This window comes from Rhipicephalus sanguineus, chromosome 10, assembly GCF_013339695.2.
Source record: "Rhipicephalus sanguineus isolate Rsan-2018 chromosome 10, BIME_Rsan_1.4, whole genome shotgun sequence".
Taxonomy (NCBI): Eukaryota; Metazoa; Arthropoda; class Arachnida; order Ixodida; family Ixodidae; genus Rhipicephalus; species Rhipicephalus sanguineus.
In genome coordinates this window covers 112,818,491-112,840,167 of record NC_051185.1, presented here as the reverse complement: position 1 = coordinate 112,840,167, position 21,677 = coordinate 112,818,491, and positions in this window count along the sequence as shown.

Genomic DNA, 21,677 nt, shown 5'->3' with positions numbered 1-21,677 from the left:
TGTTAAGATTGCGTGCCGCACGCGAATGTTCCAGCTTTGTCGAGAGATAACGCCGCCACCAGCGATATTGCTGGAAAGTTCCATAGCGCCTGTATAAAAGCCGACGCGCTTGACCGCTTGTCAGTTGATCGACGGACGACGCCCTGTTCGCCGCTATATTTGTACAGCGTGTATTGCTGTAGTTCTAGTTCTCATTTTTCGGCCACAAGTTCGGCCAAATAACCAGTTTCATCCTGCAAACGCCGACTGCTGTCTTCATCGACGTCACGACCACGTGACATCTGGTGGAGGTGCTGCTTCGCTCATGTTCCGGTCGCCCCCGTCAGGCCGTGAACCCAGTCCGGGCCGCAACGAAGACATCGACACCTACCCCGAACAGCGAGCAAGCCGCAGGACACAAGGACTACCTCCAGAATACCAGCCTTTACCCGACAAGACGAGGAAGACCCCGACCATGACCAACACAACAGCGACAATGACAGCAACCATGCCGCTTGCACCCGTGCTGCTACAGCGCCCAAAGGAACCACCGACCTTTCACGGATCATCTGCTGAAGACCCAGAAAGTTGGCTGGAGAAGTACGACCGCGTCGCCACTTTTAACGAATGGACCGATGAACACAAGTTAAGACACGTCTACTTCGCCTTGGAGGACTCTGCCCGAACTTGGTTCGAGAACCAAGAGCGAAGCCTCACGACGTGGGACATTTTTCGCACAAGATTCCTTGCCACATTCACGAGTGTCGTCCGCAAGGAGAGGGCCGAAGCTCTGCTGGAAACCCGTGTGCAGCTTCCAAACGAGAACGTTGTGCTGTACGCGGAAGAGATGAGCAGACTGTTCCGACACGCCGACCCAGCCATGCCCGAGGACAAGAAAGTCCGCTTGCTCATGCGAGGGGTAAAGCAAGAGCTCTTCGCTGGGCTAATGCGGAACCCACCGTCGACAGTCCAAGAGTTCGTCTCAGAGGCGACGACGATTGAGAAGACGTTGGAAATGCGCAACCGGCAGTATAATCGCCGATCGATTCAAGACAACCCAGTTGTTCATGCTGTCGGCTCCGACGACCTGCGCGAAAGCGATCCGAGCGATCGTGCGGGAAGAACTACGCAAGCTCTTACCCTCACCACAGCCAGAAGTTGCGTCGATCGCTGACATCGTCCGAGAGGAAATCCAGCAGTCTCTGGGCACCCCCGAGTCAGCGCAGCCACAGCTGCAAGCAGTGACCTATGCTGCTGCAGCCCGACGCAACGTCCCCCCTCCTCGCCCAAGTCAAGACGCCGCGCCGCATCAACAGTTCCGCCGCCAGGCACCACCGCCGCCGCCACCGACGTCATACCGCCCGCAAGCCGGCCAACGATACACGCCGAGGAAGACCGACGTTTGGCGCGCCCCTGACCACCGCCCACTCTGTTACCATTGCGGAGAAGCTGGCCACACTTACCGCCGCTGCCAGTACCGACAGATGGGACTGCGTGGATTCGCCATCGACGCGCCGCGTCCACAGCGAGGGGAAAAACCACGTGACATCGCCGACTACCTCGCGGGAACGCAATGGACGCCCCGACAACCTTCCCGTTCGCCGTCGCCAGGCCGCTACGTCTCTCCCCAACGCCGACCATACACTGGCCCAACTCGGGGCCGGTCACCTAGCCCGTATCCGGAAAACTAAGGACAGCAACCGATGGAGGTGCGGTTGCTGTACGACGAAATACCGAAGATCCTCCGCCGCCGACGACGACGCCACGACGAAACATTCAGGACACGACGCGAACCAGACAGAGCCCTGACGAAGAAACCTCGCGGATCGATGTAGACCTGACGACGCAACGTGGAAGCAGCGGTACAAACCGACGTAGCCGTGACCCGACACCGCGGCCTAACTGCAACGCAAGACGACGAACTAGCGACCTCGACGTTCTTATCGACGGCCACAGCATCACAGCCCTCGTCGACACCGGAGCCGACTATTCTGTCATCAGTGGACCGTTCGCCACGAAGCTGAAGAAAGTTAGGACAGCCTGGGAAGGCCCCGAAATCCGGACAGCTGGAGGTCACCTCGTAACGCCAGAGGGAATCTGCACAGCGAGACTCACCATTAACAACAGGATTTATCCCGCGAACTTCGTAATTCTGCCGCGTTGCTCGAGAGATGTCATCCTTGGTATGGACTTCTTAGGCCTTCATGGTGCAATCATCGACCTGAGGTCTAAGTCAATAACACTGTCCACGGAAAAGGCACTACCGCCGCACACTCCGCCAAGAAAGCACGCCTTGAATGTGCTGGAAGACCAGGTCACCATTCCACCTCGCTCCAGCGTCATCATTTCCGTCGGCACGCAGAAATCAGCAGACCTCGAAGGCGTTGTTGAAGGCGACAAGCACCACTTGATTAACCGCAAGATTTGCGTCGCAAGAAGAGTAGCAGAGCTGCGGGCAGGGAAAGCAACAGTTATGCTCACGAATTTCAGCAACGAGTACAAGCACGTGAGCAAAGGCACGACGGTCGCCTACATCGAAGAAATCGTAGAAGCCAGCAATGCTTTCGACCTCACCGATTCTCCCGAGCCTACTCCGACGAATAAAGCGCCGCAACCAGCTTTCGACATCAATCCAGCCTTCAGAAGCACAAACAAGAACAGCTCAAAACCCTGCTCTTGCAATACAAGGACTGCTTTTCGTTGTCGTCAAGAATTAGGCAGACTCCCGTGGCAAAACATCGCATCATAACAGAGGAAAGCGCCAGACCACTCCGTCAGAGCCCGTACAGAGTTTCGACGCGAGAACGCGAGGCCGTGAAGAAACAGGTTGACGAAATGCTACGCGACGACATCATCCAGCCGTCGAAGAGTCCGTGGGCATCCCCGGTGGTGCTAGTGAAGAAGAAGGATGGGACTCTACGTTTTTGCGTCGATTATCGTCGCCTGAACAAAGTCACGAAGAAGGACGTGTATCCCCTTCCCCGGATAGACGACACCCTGGATCGATTACACAACGCAAAGTACTTTTCGTCGATGGACCTCAAGACCGGTTACTGGCAAATAGAAGTCGACGAGAGAGACCGAGAAAAGACTGCTTTTATAACACCAGACGGCCTGTTCGAGTTCAAGGTCATGCCCTTTGGTCTTTGCTCGGCACCTGCGACTTTTCAACGGGTTATGGACACAGTACTGGCCGGCTTGAAGTGGCAGACGTGCCTCGTGTACTTGGACGACGTCGTTGTGTTTTCCTCAAACTTCGACGAACACCTTCGGCGCCTTGAAGTTGTACTTCAAGCAATCAAGACCTCCGGACTCACCTTGAAGCCTGAAAAGTGCCGCTTCGCGTACGAGGAGCTCTTGTTCTTGGGTCACGTGATCAGCAAGGATGGTGTTCGCCCGGACCCGCGGAAAACAGCTGCGATCGCTGACTTCCCGACTCCCACCGACAAGAAGGCCGTACGCCGTTTCCTCGGCTTGTGCGCCTATTACAGACGTTTCGTCAAGGAATTTTCACGGATCGCCGAGCCACTGACGCAACTCACGAAGACCGACGTCGAATTCAGGTGGGAAACGTCGCAAGTTCAAGCATTTCAAGAATTGAAACGACGCCTGCAGACGCCTCCCATACTTGCGCATTTCGACGAATACGCCGATACGGAAATCCACACCGACGCAAGCAGCGTAGGACTCGGCGCCGTCCTTGTGCAAAAGACCGACGGATTCGAAAGGGTCATCAGTTATGCTAGCCGGTCGGTATCAAAGGCAGAAATCAACTACTCCACAACAGAAAAGGAGTGCCTGGCCATCATCTGGGCTACATCGAAGTTTCGCCCCTACCTCTACGGCCGGCCCTTCAAAGTTGTGAGCGACCACCACGCCTTGTGTTGGCTAGCTAACTTGAAGGACCCTTCAGGTCGCCTCGCACGGTGGAGCCTACGACTTCAAGAATTTGACATAACCGTCGTTTACAAGTCCGGAAGAAAACACTCCGACGCTGACTGCCTGTCCCGCGCCCCCGTCGACCCACCGCCGCAGGACGACATGGAGGATGACTGCTTCTTGGGAACCATAAGTGCCGAAGACTTCGCCGAACGACAGCGAGCGGACCCAGAACTCAGGGGCCTTGTGGAATACCTCGAGGGCAGGACCACCGTTGTTCCCAAGGCATTCACGCGAGGACTGACGTCGTTTTTCTTGCGCAACGGTGTTCTCCTTAAGAAGAACTTCTCGCCGCTTCGAGCCGATTCCCTTCTCGTAGTGCCCTCGACACTGCGACCAGAGGTCCTCCAGGCTCTGCATGACGACCCGACGTCTGGACACCTGGGTGTTTCTCGCACGCTCGCAAGAATACAGGAAAAGTACTACTGGCCGCGCCTTGTCGCCGACGTAATTCGCTACGTCAAGACCTGCCGGGACTGTCAGCGACGCAAGACACCGCCGACTAGGCCAGCCGGACTTCTGCAGCCTATCGAGCCACCTGAACGGCCGTTCCAGCAAATTGGGATGGACTTACTGGGGCCGTTCCCGACGTCCAATACCGGAAACAAATGGATCGTCGTAGCTACCGACTACCTCACCCGCTACGCCGAGACAAGGGCCCTACCCAGAGGCAGTGCCGCCGAAGTAGCAAAGTTCTTCGTTGAGAACATCCTCCTGCGTCATGGCGCCCCAGAGGTCCTCATCACCGACAGAGGTACGGCGTTTACTGCTGACCTAACTCAGGCAATACTGAGATACAGCCAAACAAGCCACCGCCGGACCACAGCGTACCACCCACAGACCAATGGCCTCACCGAGCGGCTAAACAAGACCATCGCCGACATGCTGGCCATGTATGTCGACGTCGAACACAAGACGTGGGATGCCATCCTTCCGTATGTGACCTTCGCATACAACACGGCCATGCAAGAAACGACGCAAATGACGCCGTACAAGCTGGTCTACGGAAGGAGCCCGGCAACGACGCTCGACGCAATACTACCAACCGCCACCGACGAAGACGATCTCGACGTTGCCGCCTATTGCAACGCGCCGAAGAAGCTCGACAGCTCGCCCGCCTGCGCATCAAGAACCAGCAGAGGGTCGACAGCCGTCACTATAATCTTCGACGACGCCACATGGAGTACCAGCCCGGTGACCGTGTGTGGGTCTGGACGCCGATACGCCGACGTGGGCTCAGTGAAAAGCTTCTTCGGCGATACTTCGGCCCATACAGGGTGCTTCGACGTCACGGCGCTCTTGACTACGAGGTCGTCCCGGACGGCATTACGAACTCCCAGCGACGCCGCGCACGACCTGAAGTCGTCCATGTCGTGCGCCTTAAGCCGTTTTTTGCGCGTTAGCGAACCTGAGAACTCTACTTTTTCCTTTTTTATTGTAATTTATTTGTGTATGCACTTGTTTTTTCCTTTGCATGTTCTGTTGCAAGCATCGGGACGATGCTTTTTCAGAGGAGGGCAATGCCACGCTCGCTTCTTCTTTTATTTTGACGTGTTCGAGTTTGACCAGCAAGGACGGTTATCAACGCTCGACGCTGGCCGTGAAGCAGTGTTCGAGAAGCTTCACGATTTTAGTAGATCGCTTTGTTAAGATTGCGTGCCGCACGCGAATGTTCCAGCTTTGTCGAGAGATAACGCCGCCACCAGCGATATTGCTGGAAAGTTCCATAGCGCCTGTATAAAAGCCGACGCGCTTGACCGCTTGTCAGTTGATCGACGGACGACGCCCTGTTCGCCGCTATATTTGTACAGCGTGTATTGCTGTAGTTCTAGTTCTCATTTTTCGGCCACAAGTTCGGCCAAATAAACAGTTTCATCCTGCAAACGCCGACTGCTGTCTTCATCGACGTCACGACCACGTGACAATATTTCTCAGTTTGTAACGCCTGCACTTGCAACATCGGCTCCATAAGCACCGCAATGTCCGCCTTGACCGTCATTTTTGGTACCAGTGTTAGCGCGTAGAGTCTATTAGCACAGCAAGCAATCGTCCATATTTCTCAGTTTGTAACGCCTGCACTTGCAACATCGGCTCCATAAGCACCGTAATGTGCTGGTTAGCGTCTCTTGAAAACGGCTTGTCGCTGGTTATCTGTCTGAAGTGCTTTTCATAGTGGGACATCTTGATATTGATTTTCCACACACCTCGGCGGCTGAGATCCGCCTCGGTGACATTCGCCTTTCTTGCGATGAACTGCAGCAGGCTTGGCGACGTCGCTGACTCCTGGAGTTCGACTTGTTGCTCGTCTTCAGCTTTGTATGACGTTACGTACGGTTGCCCCGCAGTAGTAGCACAGACTCCTACTTCTATCCACATCCTGTCGGGCTGCGCCAAATATAAAATAGGGATCTAAGACCTGTTGTTCACTTTTTAATGTCGACATTTGATCTTCTTTGTAGATGTAGATGTAAATCCTTTACTGCTGGCTCACACCCACTCAGGGGGATTGGGTAAGAATCGGGTAGCTTAGAAAAAAATTTAAAAACTAGAAATGAGAATAATTTCTTATTTTGTATCACAAAAAGATTTTTTACAAGTTATTGTGTGAGAATAATAATTTAAAAAAAGGAAAAAGGTGGGTGAAATTTATTTCATCAAATAAGAAATACCTAAATATAGAAACGAATCTTGCTGTACTTTGCTTTTGGTTAACTATGGAACACTGTAACTGTGGTTATTGTGTAAATCTCTTTGACTGTTCTATGAAATCTTGCATGGCCTCGCATACTTTCCCGCTGCTGTGCCCAAGGGTAAAGGTTCTCAACTCTAATCCCATGATGCGTAAGGGCGTTTCTAGTGGTCTTTCGTAATGTTGAAAACTTTTGACAAGATATCAGAAAGTGTTCTATTGTTTCCTCTTCCCTACAATAAGAACAAAGGGGGGATGGTGCCAAACCGGCTCTACATAAATAAAAATTTAATGATAGAATACGGCAACGCAACTTCGTAATTATAACTTCCAGATCTCTGTTATGACATGTTGAACTTGGCCAGTGTGTCATTAGATGATTGAAGTCCGGGGAATTTCTTAGAGATGGTATACTGAATTCTCGCATCATCGTTTGCCTCCGAAATCTAGCCGCTACTATAAAAGCTGATGTAGGGGTAATAATATTAGCTGGTCCGTCTAACGCCGCTTTCGCTAATGTATCAACTGTTTCATTTTGAAACAGACCTCGATGCCCAGGCACTTTCAATGTTTTCATATACCGGATGCCGTTAATATTACTGCGGAATTTATTGATGTGGGCAGTTTACGAAGGGCCAAGACTATCGCTAAAAATTCTGCAATAAAGATTGGTGTGTAATCTGGAATTCGGAGCGAGAAGGACCAGTCGAGAAGAGGGCAGAATATACTGATGCCACACTTTTCCTCTCTCTGCGACGCGTCCGTCGCAATGACTACGTTTGCTTGCATTCTGAACAGGTAGTCCTGTAGGGCAGCTCTTAACATGTTACTCGGGAGGTGTTTTGCAGTGTTTGGGAAAATGTCATCAAAGTAGATTTGAAGAGAAGTTGTCGCATTACTAATCGGAATAACCTCCCTTATTTGGACGGACAGTGGATCGAGGAGAGATTGTACAAATTTTACTTCAGGTGTATGAAATCTAGGCCAATAACAATAAAAAAATAAACCAGGTTGCGCAATGAAAACTGTTTGGTTACGCCTTAAAGGGGATTCAAATGCCCTTAAATATATTTGTACAGCCAATATTCTGAATCTAGTGAGAAGTGAGGGAATTCTGGCTTCTATATACAAAACATTATTCGCTACAAATTTAGGTAGCCCTAAGCACATGCGCAGTGCTTGCTTTTCCAGAAGAACAAGGGGACGAAGCTTATAGGCAGGTGCCCCGAAGTATAAAACACTCCCAAACTCTAGAACCGGTCTTACATACATGCGGTATATTGATAATAACGTGGATCTACGCATTCCTGATCTCCTGTTGCTTATTCTCCGTAGAATACCAACTGCCCGAACACCCTTTGCTGCGATATATTCTAAGTGGTTTCGCCATAAGAGAGAGCTGTCATATATCACTCCCAAATATTTGATATTTTGAACTTGTGGAACAATGTCAAGTTTGTATGAAAGAGATATATGAACTGGGTCTTTTATAGGGAATACTAGTACCGCACACTTGTTCACGTTTAGAGAGAGTGAATTGCGTCAAGCCAATGTTCTATTTCAGATAAGTATATTTGCAGGTTTTGATAGAGAGCGTGAATGCCATTAGCTGATGAGAAGAACGCTATGTCATCCGTTTAGACGTACGTGTGTACGTTGTCGTTTCATGGAATCGGGCTTAATAAAATATTGAATAAGACCGGTGACAGACTCTTTTTGCCTGTTTATAATTACTTGATGAAACTCCGTTCTTAGAGCTATAAAATTTCCTATTACCTAGAAATTCCGCAATCCACGCTTCTCAATAATGCGGGAACTAAGTTGATTTCTCTCAGGCGACTAATTAATACGCTGTGTTCAACACTATCGTACGCTTTTGAAATGTCCACAGTAACTAAAGCTGCATACTGTCCTTGTCGTCGCGCCAGATGTATCCGACTTTCGAGGTCAATATGTGCTTGACATATGGAATAATTTATTATATTAAGGACATCCTCCCGTGCCTCTTTAAATAAAACTTTTAACATTGCCGAAGTGACTCCATCGGGGCCTGAAGCAGCAGCGGGAAGTTTCCTTATCACCTCTGATAATTCCTCCATCGATATTTCATTAAAGGTAGCACCTGATTTCGGCATTAATGAAGGGGGATGAACCTTAGCTGAAAAGCACTTTTCCAAACCTTGTGCTATGCTCTCCAATGACTGCGTCAATTCCTGTGGCGATAAAATTATGTATTCAATATTTACTGATTGAGGAATTAGTTTCTTATGTCTGAGAAAGCCAAATAGTGCTCTTTTGTTATTTGATTTCGAAAGAAATTCAAAATGCTTTTCGTCATACTCCACTTTCGCTTTCGCGACTGTACGTTTAAATGTACCTGCAATGAATTTATAATCTCACTAGTTTTTAGGGCATTGATTGTGTAGTAGCTTCTTCCAGGCGGCTTTTCTACGCCTGTAATCCCGAGTGCATTCGTCATTCCACCAACGCGACATACACTTTTGTTCAACTAAGTGAACCTCAAATTCCGCTTTTCTATGCGACTCCTGTAAAACAGAACAAATGCTCAATGATTTTTGTTTTGACGTTGCTTCTGACAGAGATGCCATGTAGCATCGCAAGCTCTTTTTAAACGTACTGTTTTTATGCACGTGTGTCTTCTAAAAATTACTAATATTAACGGGCATATAATCTTAAATATCACCGGAATGTGATCACTATTAGTAGCAGAATCAACAGTCGACCAAGATGAAATACAAAGGCCTGATCCCGAGAAAGTCAAATCTAGAGAAGAGGCAGCCATCCCTCTGATAAAAGTAGGGACGCCTGAGTTGTGACAAGTTAGACTATTACCCTGAGACCAATCCCATAACCGAGTTCCCCACGAGTCTGTCCGTAAGCCCCATGTTATGTGATGTAAGTCGAAGTCACCCGCCAATAGGACATTATTACCGCTAACAGAGATTACACTATCCAAAGGGTTTGTGTCGTTAACCCCTGACGAATAGTATACATTTGCTACGTAAAATGTTCTACATGAAGGAAGGCTCAATGCAATTACCAGAATTTCGTGCTCCGACGACAAAAGCTGAAGTGCTATTTGCGCCTTGTGGCAAAATCTGTTTGAAATTAACGTAAGTAACCCACCCCCTCTTGACCTTCGGTCAAGACGAAATGATCGATAGTTTTTTAAATGGTAATGCTGATCTCGACCTAACCAAGTTTCTTGTAATAATATTATATCTGGATTTTTTTCAACAATGAGACACGACAAATCTGTGGAAGCTTAAACAATTGAACGACAATTCCACGGTAAAACTTTCAAAGGCTCAATGATTGGATATACCAACCGTAGAGACAATCTTCTCAAGAATGCTATCCTTTATGAGGTTGCTAGGCGGAGCCTTTTTCGTTTTAATCTCAGGCGACAAGGACGACGATGGGTTTAGGGGGGATCGCCTACGTTTTTGGGCACGCGAATCTATTTCAACGTCAGTATTAACACTCAGATCTAGGGTGTGGAGACGACCCTCGCTCCCTGTAGACTTATTAACCTCCCGGACGTCATCGAGGGGCTGCTTACCTTCATTCATGCCACATCTGGCTTCCTGCTGAGCAGACAGCGAAGAACTTTTCTGGGGAGGAGCGGTTGTGTTATTTATCAGCTGAGTTAGTTGAGTATTCATTATCTGATACAAGCATTCCGAGAGGCTGGTAAATAACCTATCCCTTGCTTTAGACATTGCCTTTTCCACTGCGGCCTCAACTGTTTGTGCGATACTTGCATCTGCCATTGTATTTTGACCGAGCAATAATGTCAGCATAACCTTGTGTCCTTTCCTTAATAACTGTCATTGCTCCTCTCCTAGAACATCGTCTCCTGTCCATTACTTGCAGTAGTTGCTTCTCTTGAAAATGAATGGGACAGCTAGAATAGTCCGCTCTATGAGCGCCCTCACATAGGCAGCACTTCTCATCTTGGGCAGTACAGTAAGAGTGTGTGTGACCCTCATCACATATGCAACACCGTATTCCAGATTTACACCCACCAGCACTATGGCCAAAACGCCAACAATTTCTACACTGCAGGGGACGCGATGCTAAAGGTTCAACCCTGAAAATTAGAGGCCAAGCTTTTATTTCCGATGGGCATGATGTCCCGGCGAAGGTTGCAATCACCGACTTTGTGGCTACTCTCACGTTGTCTACAACGCGACTGCACCGGTAGATAGCTATTACTCCGGCCATTGAGAGTTTCTCGATTGTCTCAGAAGGGCTTAGTTGTGAGTCAACTCCACGTACTACACCTTTGGTGCATGCGAGATGAGGTGGAATATATGCACTCACCGGGATAGAGGCAAATGACGAGCATTTCAGTAGATCCGCTACAAAATCTTTGTCCGGTGTTCTGCATACAATACCTCCGCGGCCGAACTGTCGCACATCGGGGATGCTCTGATACTGCGAGGTTACCGCATGAAGTTGCTCCTGAATCGCCTTAGGGTTGTTCAACCGGATTGAACCACTACCCAAGGGCACCAGCACAACAGGAATGCTGCTCACACCGCTGAGTAGAAAGAGATCAAGAGGTATATCATCCGTTCGAAGACAGGCTGACCATGCCGAACTGCCTTGCCCAGGAGAGTTCCTCGACATTGTTGCGACCACTGGACGATCTTTGAAAACAGAACTAACACAGGTGAAAATGAATACTCGATAGAAACAAAAGATATTTAAGCTACCCGATTCTTAGCCACCAAAACGCTCAGAACGAAAGCCGCCAAGACAACTCGCCGCTCTAGGTCCACGTTGCACGAGGTGGTCTTCTCTTCACGCTACCGCTCCTCTTCGTCTTCTGTTCGGGACACTACAATGAATTTTTGCGTACATGCAGGTTTCTACTGCACAACCTCCCGGTTGTATTTCCTATAGCTGGGCTTGGTCGTTCATAAATGAGTTGCATAAATACTGTTATCGAAGCTACGAATCACGTAGTTCATCATCAACTTTCATTACCACCAATTGCACACTCGCTGTGTCCAATAACATTGCCTTTTGTTTTCCCTCAACCGTCCGAAATAGCGATCTTATCAAGCAGGTGGAAAATGTGAAGAAAAAATAGGAGAACGTACCTTCTCGTTGCTCAGGTGTGCGGTGAATGCCGGCGCATGCAAGAAGCTAGCACGAATAATTTACCCATTAATTGGAGAAACGTTTGCTATTACGTTTCCCTTCCGCTTGTTCGTAATGTCTTTCGCAGCTGGCTTGAACAGATGCGGCGTATGATCTTCATCGAAATACACGTGAAAGCACTGGCGTCTGTAGTAAGACTAGGCGCACATGCACGACAACTATCCGAAAGCAGGTAATGCACTGGCTCATACACGGAATACAACACATCACGATACACGCGAGTGGTCCTCTTGGCACTCGCTTGTACCGTGATTTCCGAACCGCAGAAACGGCTCAGTTTCCGCGGCTATGGCGGCGGCAGCTTGATTCATCCGGAAAGACGAACGAAGCGAGACACGCTCCGCATGGACGCCGTGCTGTTCTCAAATAAAACGCTCGAGATTTCCTCCAGTCGAGGTGCTTTTCGAGTGAAGGGTCGAGTCGAGGAGCGTTTGTGAACACGGGGGTTAGCCTGAAACTCAACTGAATAAGCGCCCGATAGTCTTATTTAGTTTAAAAACCAGACAAGATGACAGTACCTAACGAAATGCGAGAATCCATCCCGCATTTTTCAAGGAAGACGAGGAACGCGCTTACCCACAGGAAGGTATAAAGTCCGGTCTTGACCGTAGGTTACTTTGACCTCCTATAACGCATTAGGAAATAAGGAGGGAAGAAAATGTAACGAAAGGTGAGCTCTGATAACATAAATTGTGTCTATTACAAGTCTCGAGATTTTGTATCCATCACCTTCAATGTCGATCAACCGGCTGTAGAAATGTTATGGCTGTAGAAAAAAAAAAGGATATTCTTGTATGCGAATGCTAGAGGTAACGAAAGATATTGGAATTAGCAGATGAAGAATTTTTCATACCACCGGAGCGTCCTTTACGCAACATTATTTTGCCCGACTAGCGAAAAGCGTAAACTAGGTGCGCAACAATTTTATTTTTACTTGTAAGTCCCGGTCACGGTGTTATCCATCAGGAGTCGTATACCGGGTGTTTCAAGAAATGTGTCCAAAATCCTGAAAAATCGGGAAAATGCAATATTTCAAGAAAAATAAACACCGAAAACACGGAGGATAGAGAAAGCGCTCCATTCATTTCCAATTTTCTGTTTTCCAAAACTCCCAGCTTACAAAACATTTGTCAGGCCGATCCGCAAATACGGAAATACCGTATGGTTTCCTCATACTCGGACTAACATAAAGAAAATAGAAGCAGCACAAAGGAAGGCCATACGATTCATCTACAACAAATTTAAACGTGACGACTCGCCCACTAACCTTCTAGATATTTCTGGACTTCTTACACTAGAAGCACGAGCGAAGCAGGCACGTTTAGAATTTCTTTATCAACTAGTGCATAATGATTATAAAACAGACATTTTAAATTATATTTCCTACTCGCAAACTCGAGCTGCCAGGCACAAAATACAAACACATTAGTAGACTACAAATGTAACAGTGATGTGTTTAAATATTCCTTTTAGAGCGAAAGCTGTTATGAGATCATTTCAGCGGCCGTTTTTGGCGCCGTAGTTGTCCGCCGCCGCCGCCGCCGCCGCTGGTGTCCGTAACCACTATCGCTCGAAATAAGAAAAAAAAACGAAATAAGAAAAAAAATTCCAGGATGGAACGAGGTACGAACCCGGGCCCTCTGCGTGGGAGCCCAGTATTCAACCTCTGAGCCATGCGGGTGCTTGAAACTGCTTTGCAAAAAGACCCTATACAGGCTTCATGTCGGGAAGGAACCACATTAACACATGCAATATAGCGTGGTAGAAGAGTAAAATAAGCACCAAGCGTCGCACAACGCGAATTCTGTAACCAGGCGTCACACAATGCGGATTGCGCAACGAGTAGGTTGTTTAATGCTTCGAACCCATTACAAAGGGCTCCGCCATAATGCTTCATCGTCATCAGGAACAGCATCAACAAAGCGCATAACGCCTTACATGCGTTTAGGAGGTACCACGGCTCTCCGTAGAATGACGAAAACTGGAATAGTGCCTGCTTCCCTACTTCTCAAAAATTACATTGATTTATAGCGTAGTGAGTTCCTCGCAAGTGCACTTGTATTGGTGGCCAAGGAAGCCCATAAGCGCATGATCACGGTGTCTGCGGCTGAACAGGTTGCCATCGCGCTCGCCATGACCGACCCCTCGCGGCCTTACATCTATAACGACTCGAGATCAGCCATACTAGCCTTTCGATCTGGTTTAATTTCGAAAGAGGCGGCGGCCATAATCAGACAAAGGCCACCTGATGCTTCGCATACTATCGCATCGTTCCCGGCGCACATGGGAAACAATGCACATCCCAGCAAACCCAACCCGAATGAGCTAGTTCATGACCAAGCGCGAGGTCTCACATTCCGCGATGGTCCCGATGCGCTAGACAGTACGGGTTGTAAGCACAACTCCGACCCATTGCTTGCATTTCACGAAATCGTTAAGCACTATCAGCTTGGGCGCAGGAAATTCCCCCTCCCACACCCCACGCTCACTAGACCCCAGTCTTCTACACTCAGAATGTTACAGACGGGATCATTCCCGTCGAGAGGTCAATTTAGCCACTTTGCTCCGTACATCGACCCACACTGCCGTGAGTGCAATGCAGAGTATTGCTCGCTAGCACACGTGCTCTGGCAATGTTCTGCGTTACGGAATGCGCCTTTTAATAAACAAGAGGACTGGGAGGAAGCCCTCAAAAGCGGCCATCCCCAGGAACAACTAAGGGCTGTCCAAAGGGCCCGCGAACGGGCGGAGGACCATGGTCTTCCGGTCCCAACGTGGGCGCGGCCCGCAACTACGAGTTTGTAGTTCCTTTGGACCTTAATAAAGTTTGTTGACTGACTGACTGACTGACTGACTGACTGACTGACTGACTGACTGACTGACTGACTGACTGACTGACTGACTGACTGACTGACTGACTGACTGACTGACTGACTGACTGACTGACTGACTGACTGACTGACTGATCCATTTCTTCGGGGTCTCAGTAAAGTTCTTCGCCCCGCCCCCCTCGCGCTCCCACGTCAACGTATGTTATACAGCATGGCGGGAGAGGGAAATAACGACCGGGCGTCACCCAATGCAAATTGCATAACTGGTGGGCCCTTTAAAGCTTCCAACCCATTACAAAGGGCTGAGCCATTATTCTTCACCATCAGTCGTCGCGTCAACAAAGTACACATAATGTCTTACAGACGTGTAGCTGGTGCCTCGCTTCTCCGCAGAATGACGATTAATGGCTTAGTAGGTGCTTCCTAACTTCACAAAAATTGTGATTTATGGCGTAGTGGGTACTTGTATTAGTAGCCCCAAGAGAGCTTACAACCGGCTCTAGAAACGCCGCTCTTCCGGCTTTCGCTGTGAATGTGCTGCGGTTTCAGCGCAGGCCTGGCGTTTTTTTTTTTCGGTTAATCTTAGCGCCTCTTGTCACTAACACTGAGTTACTGTCTCAGTCTGAGTCAGACATTGAAAAAATCCCAAAGTTTGTTCAATTTGTTAGTAGCATCATTCATGCAATAAGCATATGTACTTGTACATTGTGCATGTAGTCGTGTATGCAGCTTGTAATGTTTATCTGTCATTTACATCTACTCGTATTTTGTTTATATATTATGTAGTGTAAATTGCATATGTATAAAGAGCAAAGTTGATTTACTCTTTTTTCTGTATTGCTGATTGGCCAATATGATGAGTATTTGTAGTACCTGTGCATAGTGCCCACCTGCTATGGTCTAAGTAGAGACTGGCAGTATTGTAAATAAATAAATAAATAAATAAATAAATAAATAAATAAATAAATAAATAAATAATAAGTTTCAGCATGCGAAGGACGTAGCAGATGAAGAAGGTGTAGTAGCCGAGCAAAAATCTTTGCCATCCGGGAATCCCCTTCGCTCCCCAGCTCTGAAGAATGGAGAAGAGGCTCGTCTTATAGATTTTACTGTGCTTCGATGCTTGGTAAGCAGCAGTCAGGGTGCTAGTCTTGATTCCTTTAATGCCGAAGCCCAGCTTGTCAAGCATCCAGCCAAGGGACAAGAAGACTGCAGGTCACGAGAGAAATGGCAAACACTCGGCACTCACAACTTCACGAGGCTATAAGGTAAAAATTCAGAGGAATCAACAATAAAATCACGGTGATCATTAGGTTCGAATACTGTTTCACTAAAAAAATTCGGCAGATCCCACGCCTTGTGGGAGTCGGTATCATGCGAACCAACCGGCGAGTAGTTGCCAATGCTGCATTTTTTTTTTTGCTTTACGCCAAGTGTTACGACGTGGATGGAGGTGTTTTTGTAAGCGTAGTCGTTGTGTACACATCGGGGCTTTACCAGGCACGTCGACTACACTGGCGTTTAAAGGGTAACTCATGGTTGAGGTAACTCACTTTAGAGCACAGACTTCAGAGCACAGACGTGAGTAATCACTAATCAGCACTCACTTTAGAGCGCAGACGTGAGTAATCGAAACGAAGTGTACTTTACGGTGCGATGATGTGAATATTGTACGTAAATTTCGTTAGCTTATTCCTCCGGGGTTGAGCAACGCTTCAATAAAGACGTAGTCCATTTGCACTATATGAAAGCGGAATTTTTACGTACACAGTCATGGCCAGTGATTGTGAAATAAGTTGCAATAAATAATTAGTATTGTTTGTTCGTCGATCATGTCGTCGATTATTGTTCGTTCGTCGCTGAAAGCAAGGTATGCTGAGCTCATTGCGGACTCCGCCGATAATAAGTTTTCGGTTTACAGATTCGTCAAGTAAGACCACTGGGTATTTTATGGGCTTTAGACGTTCAAGTGGTGATTTGTTTAGTGCAAGATAACGTGAATGTCCCTCTACAGTTTTGCGCGGTGAATTATCTGTTATGCCATGGCTACCAAGGTCACTCATCGCGTCACAAGCACCTTGAGTCGTATAGTTTCCTACAAGATTTACTAGAGGGAACTCTTTTGCTGCGATCGCTCAGCCACCATGGAATCCATGATACATCGATACATGGTACATTGAATCAGGGCCGTAACCAGGATTTTTTTTCGGGGGGTGTTTGTGGGCAGAACGGCTAACTTTGGCAACTGGTGGTCGCTGTGAAGGCGTGAAAGTGACCCGAAAAGTCAAAGCATGAAAAAATTTCGGGGGGTGTCAGAACCCCCCCTTTCTTAGTTACGGCCCTGCATGTATTTGCCTAATCTTCGTGTTAGCGGCTTCGAACGCACTTGTGGCTTTGTTTATTGTTGTGTTTGGTGTTTGTATCGGATAAAAGAATGAGTCGTTGTGAACCTAATGACCCGATATGAATCGGTGAGCCTAAAAGGTCAAGGTGGTGAAGTGGAACTGCTGAACGTTTGTTCAACTTTGTCTTGCGACAAAGCGACTGCAGGCGACACGGATCCAAACGGAGCCGAAAGAACAAAGCTTAGACAAATCAATGTACCACCCATCATTCCCATGCTGGCTGAAGCGACATGCGTTGCAGCTCCCATAGACACTAGCGCCAGATTTCCCTCTAGTGGAAACTCTATGCCTTGAGCCACCGGAGCACTAGCGTGGCAGGCGTGACGTCACGCCACGTGATTCGTTGAGGAGAGGAATCGCAGCTACGCTCGCTCGGAGCCTCGCTGCTACGGTACCACGTGACCAGACGAATGTTTAAGGTTGCTTCGCCGGTGCTTAGTCGCTCAGTATTGACATGGATGACACGCCGGCTGGACCGTGTGTGCATGCACTTGAGCGGAAGTGACAGGCTGAATCCAGTCATCCAGTTGACAGAACTACACGGCAGACTGTGAAACCCCAAGCAAAGGCAAAGCTGCCTGCTGAAACATCAGGGCAAAGGGAGGCTCGATTAGCACGTTGCAGAGAAGCTTATCAAGTGTGCAACTACTGTACTAGAGTTGAAATTATGCACTTCACAGTTCTTTTGTCACAAGTTTCGAAAGATGCAAATTAACTGAAAATTAGTTCCTAGTGGTAAAAAATTAACCCAAAATAGTAATATTAGAAACATTTTAATAATTCTGGCGCAGTTGAAAGAGCGCAAAATTTGAAAGAAAGTGGTATATGTATTGTGTGGATATTCCTTTCAGTTATTGAGAAAACGGTTCCTCAACATGGTCGCAAATGCATGGGTGCCTTTAAGCCCTTCTTCTAGGAGTTTTCCGTGAAGTTATTATTGTCAAGTGGTGCTTCCTTCTGACAATCATAATTCAGCGAAACGTCTACACCCCCCCCCCTTGCTTCCTTTCTTCTTCACAGATTATTCCTTTTGACTCATCCAATTCAGCACGTCGGCCCCTCCTTCTCCCCCACCCCCGGTTTCGCAGTTGCCCTCTTCTCTTCCTTTGTTTGGTTTGGAGGGAGAGTAGGAAGCACTAGCGTTAAGAAAAGCAATTGCAGTCTTAAAGACAAGTCCGCTTGTCGAAACGTCGGCTCCAGTAACACCCCGTGTTCATGAATTTTGGTCATATTGCTTCCAACGCTTTGGAAAGCGAAAGTGAAGGCGAAATCCTGGCTTCACTCATGTGAGACAAATTAGACGCGACAAGCAAGTACATGTGTTTCTTCTTAACTCGACCCTTTAAACGCCTCATGCGAGCCCGTTTCTTTTTGAATGTTTTTTTTTTATAATTGCTATTCATGGTAATTTGCGATTAAAATGTCGTAGGAAACTAAAGATGGCATCGCGTGTACTCCTATTGCAAAATCCGTTGTTGTCAAAATAATCGAGCTTTGTTATTTGTAGAATGTAAGAAAGATAATGGTGCACAGCGTGATCTATGTTTCTCTATTCTCTTTTCAAAGACTCCAGCTCAGCTCAGATGTATTAAGGTATGTACTATGCGTCATAAAATATCCCAACCTTGAAGCTAAACTAGCTGCTATTTTCTTTTTTGCAAACTTGGTGTCATTCAATAAAAAAAAATTATTTCTTTCACACAAACACTTTTCAGGGACATACAAACAGCATCAATTTTGCGTAAGACGCCAACCTATGCATCGAAAAACGCGTTGCGGAAAACCTGCTCCTTGACTATGCAAGAACAGCGCATCTTTGTTGAGAAATGAAAGAGAGGTCTTACATTACATGTCACATTTGCTGACTATTACGCATTCCTAGATTCTTGTGGCTCATAAAAGATGCCAGAACATTCTAGTTCTACTATATTTTTAGAAAACTCCTGGAAAGAGCGTAAAGTTTACATCAAACGAGTGCTAAGAACTTGTACTATGCCCAGAATCTATTTTTGGACAGCAGCATTGTTTAACAGGGCTATTAAAGTACACTAAGATATCAAGAAACTCGCTTTTGGTGCATTTTCATTCCTTTATTTAAGATTTAGGGGTTAGTAGTGAAAATATTGCAAACAAGTATTGTTTCTGCTATGCTGTTAAATTGTTGTTTTAGCTCGAATGGTTTATCTGAGTAATTTACATTTTAGTCAGAGAGAAAAATCATAAAAAGTGCTCCCAGGATACACCGTATTTCTTCGCAGAGATCATAGCTCCGATAGAAAGGAGACATAATTGCTTCTAAGCTAATTCCTTCACCACTGACGTGGCTACGAGCCGCTAAAGTTTCAACATTAATGCAACAAAAGTATTTATAAAGTGATCACGAAATATTTACGAGATTATTGACATTATGACCCAACACAATCTTACTTGCCAGCTAATATTTCTTTATTCTTCGAATACCAGCGCATCCGACAGACGGATGCCTTCTACGTGCTTGCTGGGAGGAATTCCAGGCACTGTGTAGCAGTGTGTTGGGTAACTTACCAACTTATTGCTGCAGCACATACATGGTTCATCGGATCAGCGTGATCCGAGTTGTAGTTCCGGCGTCATTTACATCCCTGCAATTGTAAATTGTATTCACTTAACTGGGGGGGAATCGGAGATCTCTGTTCGTTCCGCGTTCGTTCTGGCGGTGTTACGTCACAAAAGTGGGCGGTCCGCAGCTCTCTTCAGCTGAGAGGAAGAGGACAGCCAATCGTCAAGCGGTGAGCGGCGAGCTTTCCGGAAGTAGACGCGCATCGTTTGTCCTCGGCAAGGGGACCGTATATTTCAAAACGAAGTGTTTCTCGCCTTCTAGTAAATACAGTTGTTATACGAAAAGATATCGTTTTTCTTTTCAAGCTCAAACAGTTTCTGAAACAGCAATAGGTTTGAGCGCTGATATTTATTGGTGTTAGTTTTTATAACGTGCTCGCTATGTGAAGTCGCGCACGCGAAAAAAAAAAGAGAAAAGTAGCGGTTGGCGCAGTTTTTCAAGATGTCGTCCCACCGGAATGTCTGGCTTGGTTCCCGGGTGTCGAATCGTCAAAAGGAGCTTCTGCTGGCTTTTATGAAAGAGCACCCACAGATACCTACGCCGTCGTGCCCACTGGGGCCGTCGTTCACGAGTGAGGACCGGGACGACACGTGGCAGTAGCTGGTAGCACTTTTGAACTAAGAAGTCCCTGCGCGTAAGACCACAGCCCAGTGGCAGGCCCGTTCATTTTGTTCGCACTGTTCGTTTCGAGAACAGAAAGCGACGCCGCACTCGCTCATGTCTTCAAACGCATCTCGCACTTCCAACCGCAAGAGAAGCACACGTCGCAAGCGCCGCAACCGCCGCATCATGCCGTGCGAAGCCGTTTATTCGCTCGAGAGAACGCGTGCGAACGGTCTCGCGCTCCGTTCGTTTGTAGCAGACGACATGCTCGTTATGACGCGGTATGACGTCACCAAAAAATAAAAGATCAAGCAAAAAAAAGAAATGATGACACCCCCCCCCCCCCCCCCCGGCATTGAGTGGCATCTCTCGCTTCAGCCAATCAGCGCGCTTGTTCTTCCCCAGGAGAACGAACAAGCGGAACGAACTGATCTCCGATCGCCCCCCTGAACACCAGACCCTGCATCCAGGCACTACCAGACAGGTAGTTCTCTCCACAGCAGTAAGGCACATAGCAAGGTGGAGCACGCTTTACAGGCTGAATAGTGCAACCGTGATAATTGCTTCAAAATTGGCTAGCGCGAAAATGGACAAGGACTGAGAAGGAACACTGATGTACAGGACAGGCGCTCATCAGTGTTCCTTCTCAGTCCTTGTCCATTTTCGCGCTAGCCAATTTTGAAGATTATGAACCAACTAGCCCAACAACGTATACTCTTAAGCTACGTGATAATTGCGTCAGGATGTACTACGCTTCAATATTACGTAAGCTTACGATAAACGTTTTTCAATGTGTGTCAATTCTATATTAACGCGGTAGCGTTAGAGAGCTCGTGTCGCAGAAATTCCGCTGTCGGCGTCGGCACCGTTGGTTGTGAGCGAAAAATCATCCGTGAGCGAAAAATCGAGAAAGTAGCAAATAAAATAAACGATAAAAACTTCGGTCCCAATGAGGATCGAACCCGGGCCGTTCGCGTGGCAAGCAGGTGTCTTACCACAAAGCCACGATGTTGCTTGCAGCTGCTTCGGACAAAAACACTACATAAATGTCATGTAGTGAAAGGAGTCTCGACGCATTTTGTTCGGCAGGTGTCACGACGAAAACGAGCCCATACGGTAGGCGCATTCGCGAGGCCATCAAACTACGTCGAAAAACGCCGGGATAATGCAGCCATCGCCGCTAAATACACACACGAACTTTCAAACAGCTCTAAAAATGGACAACTATGTCCATCTAGAGGAAAACATATCAAGCAAACGCAGCAAACGCTAGATAATGTGCTGCCATCTTTGAGGCATTGTGAGAAATATGTCTCGACTTTTCATGGCATCCGAGAGGGCCGGCGCGCGGCGTATATCTTGGAGGCCATGCGACTCTTGCTTTAGATCGAAAGCCTGTAAAATTCGCGCGCGTGTGTGCGTGTGTGTGTAACAATACA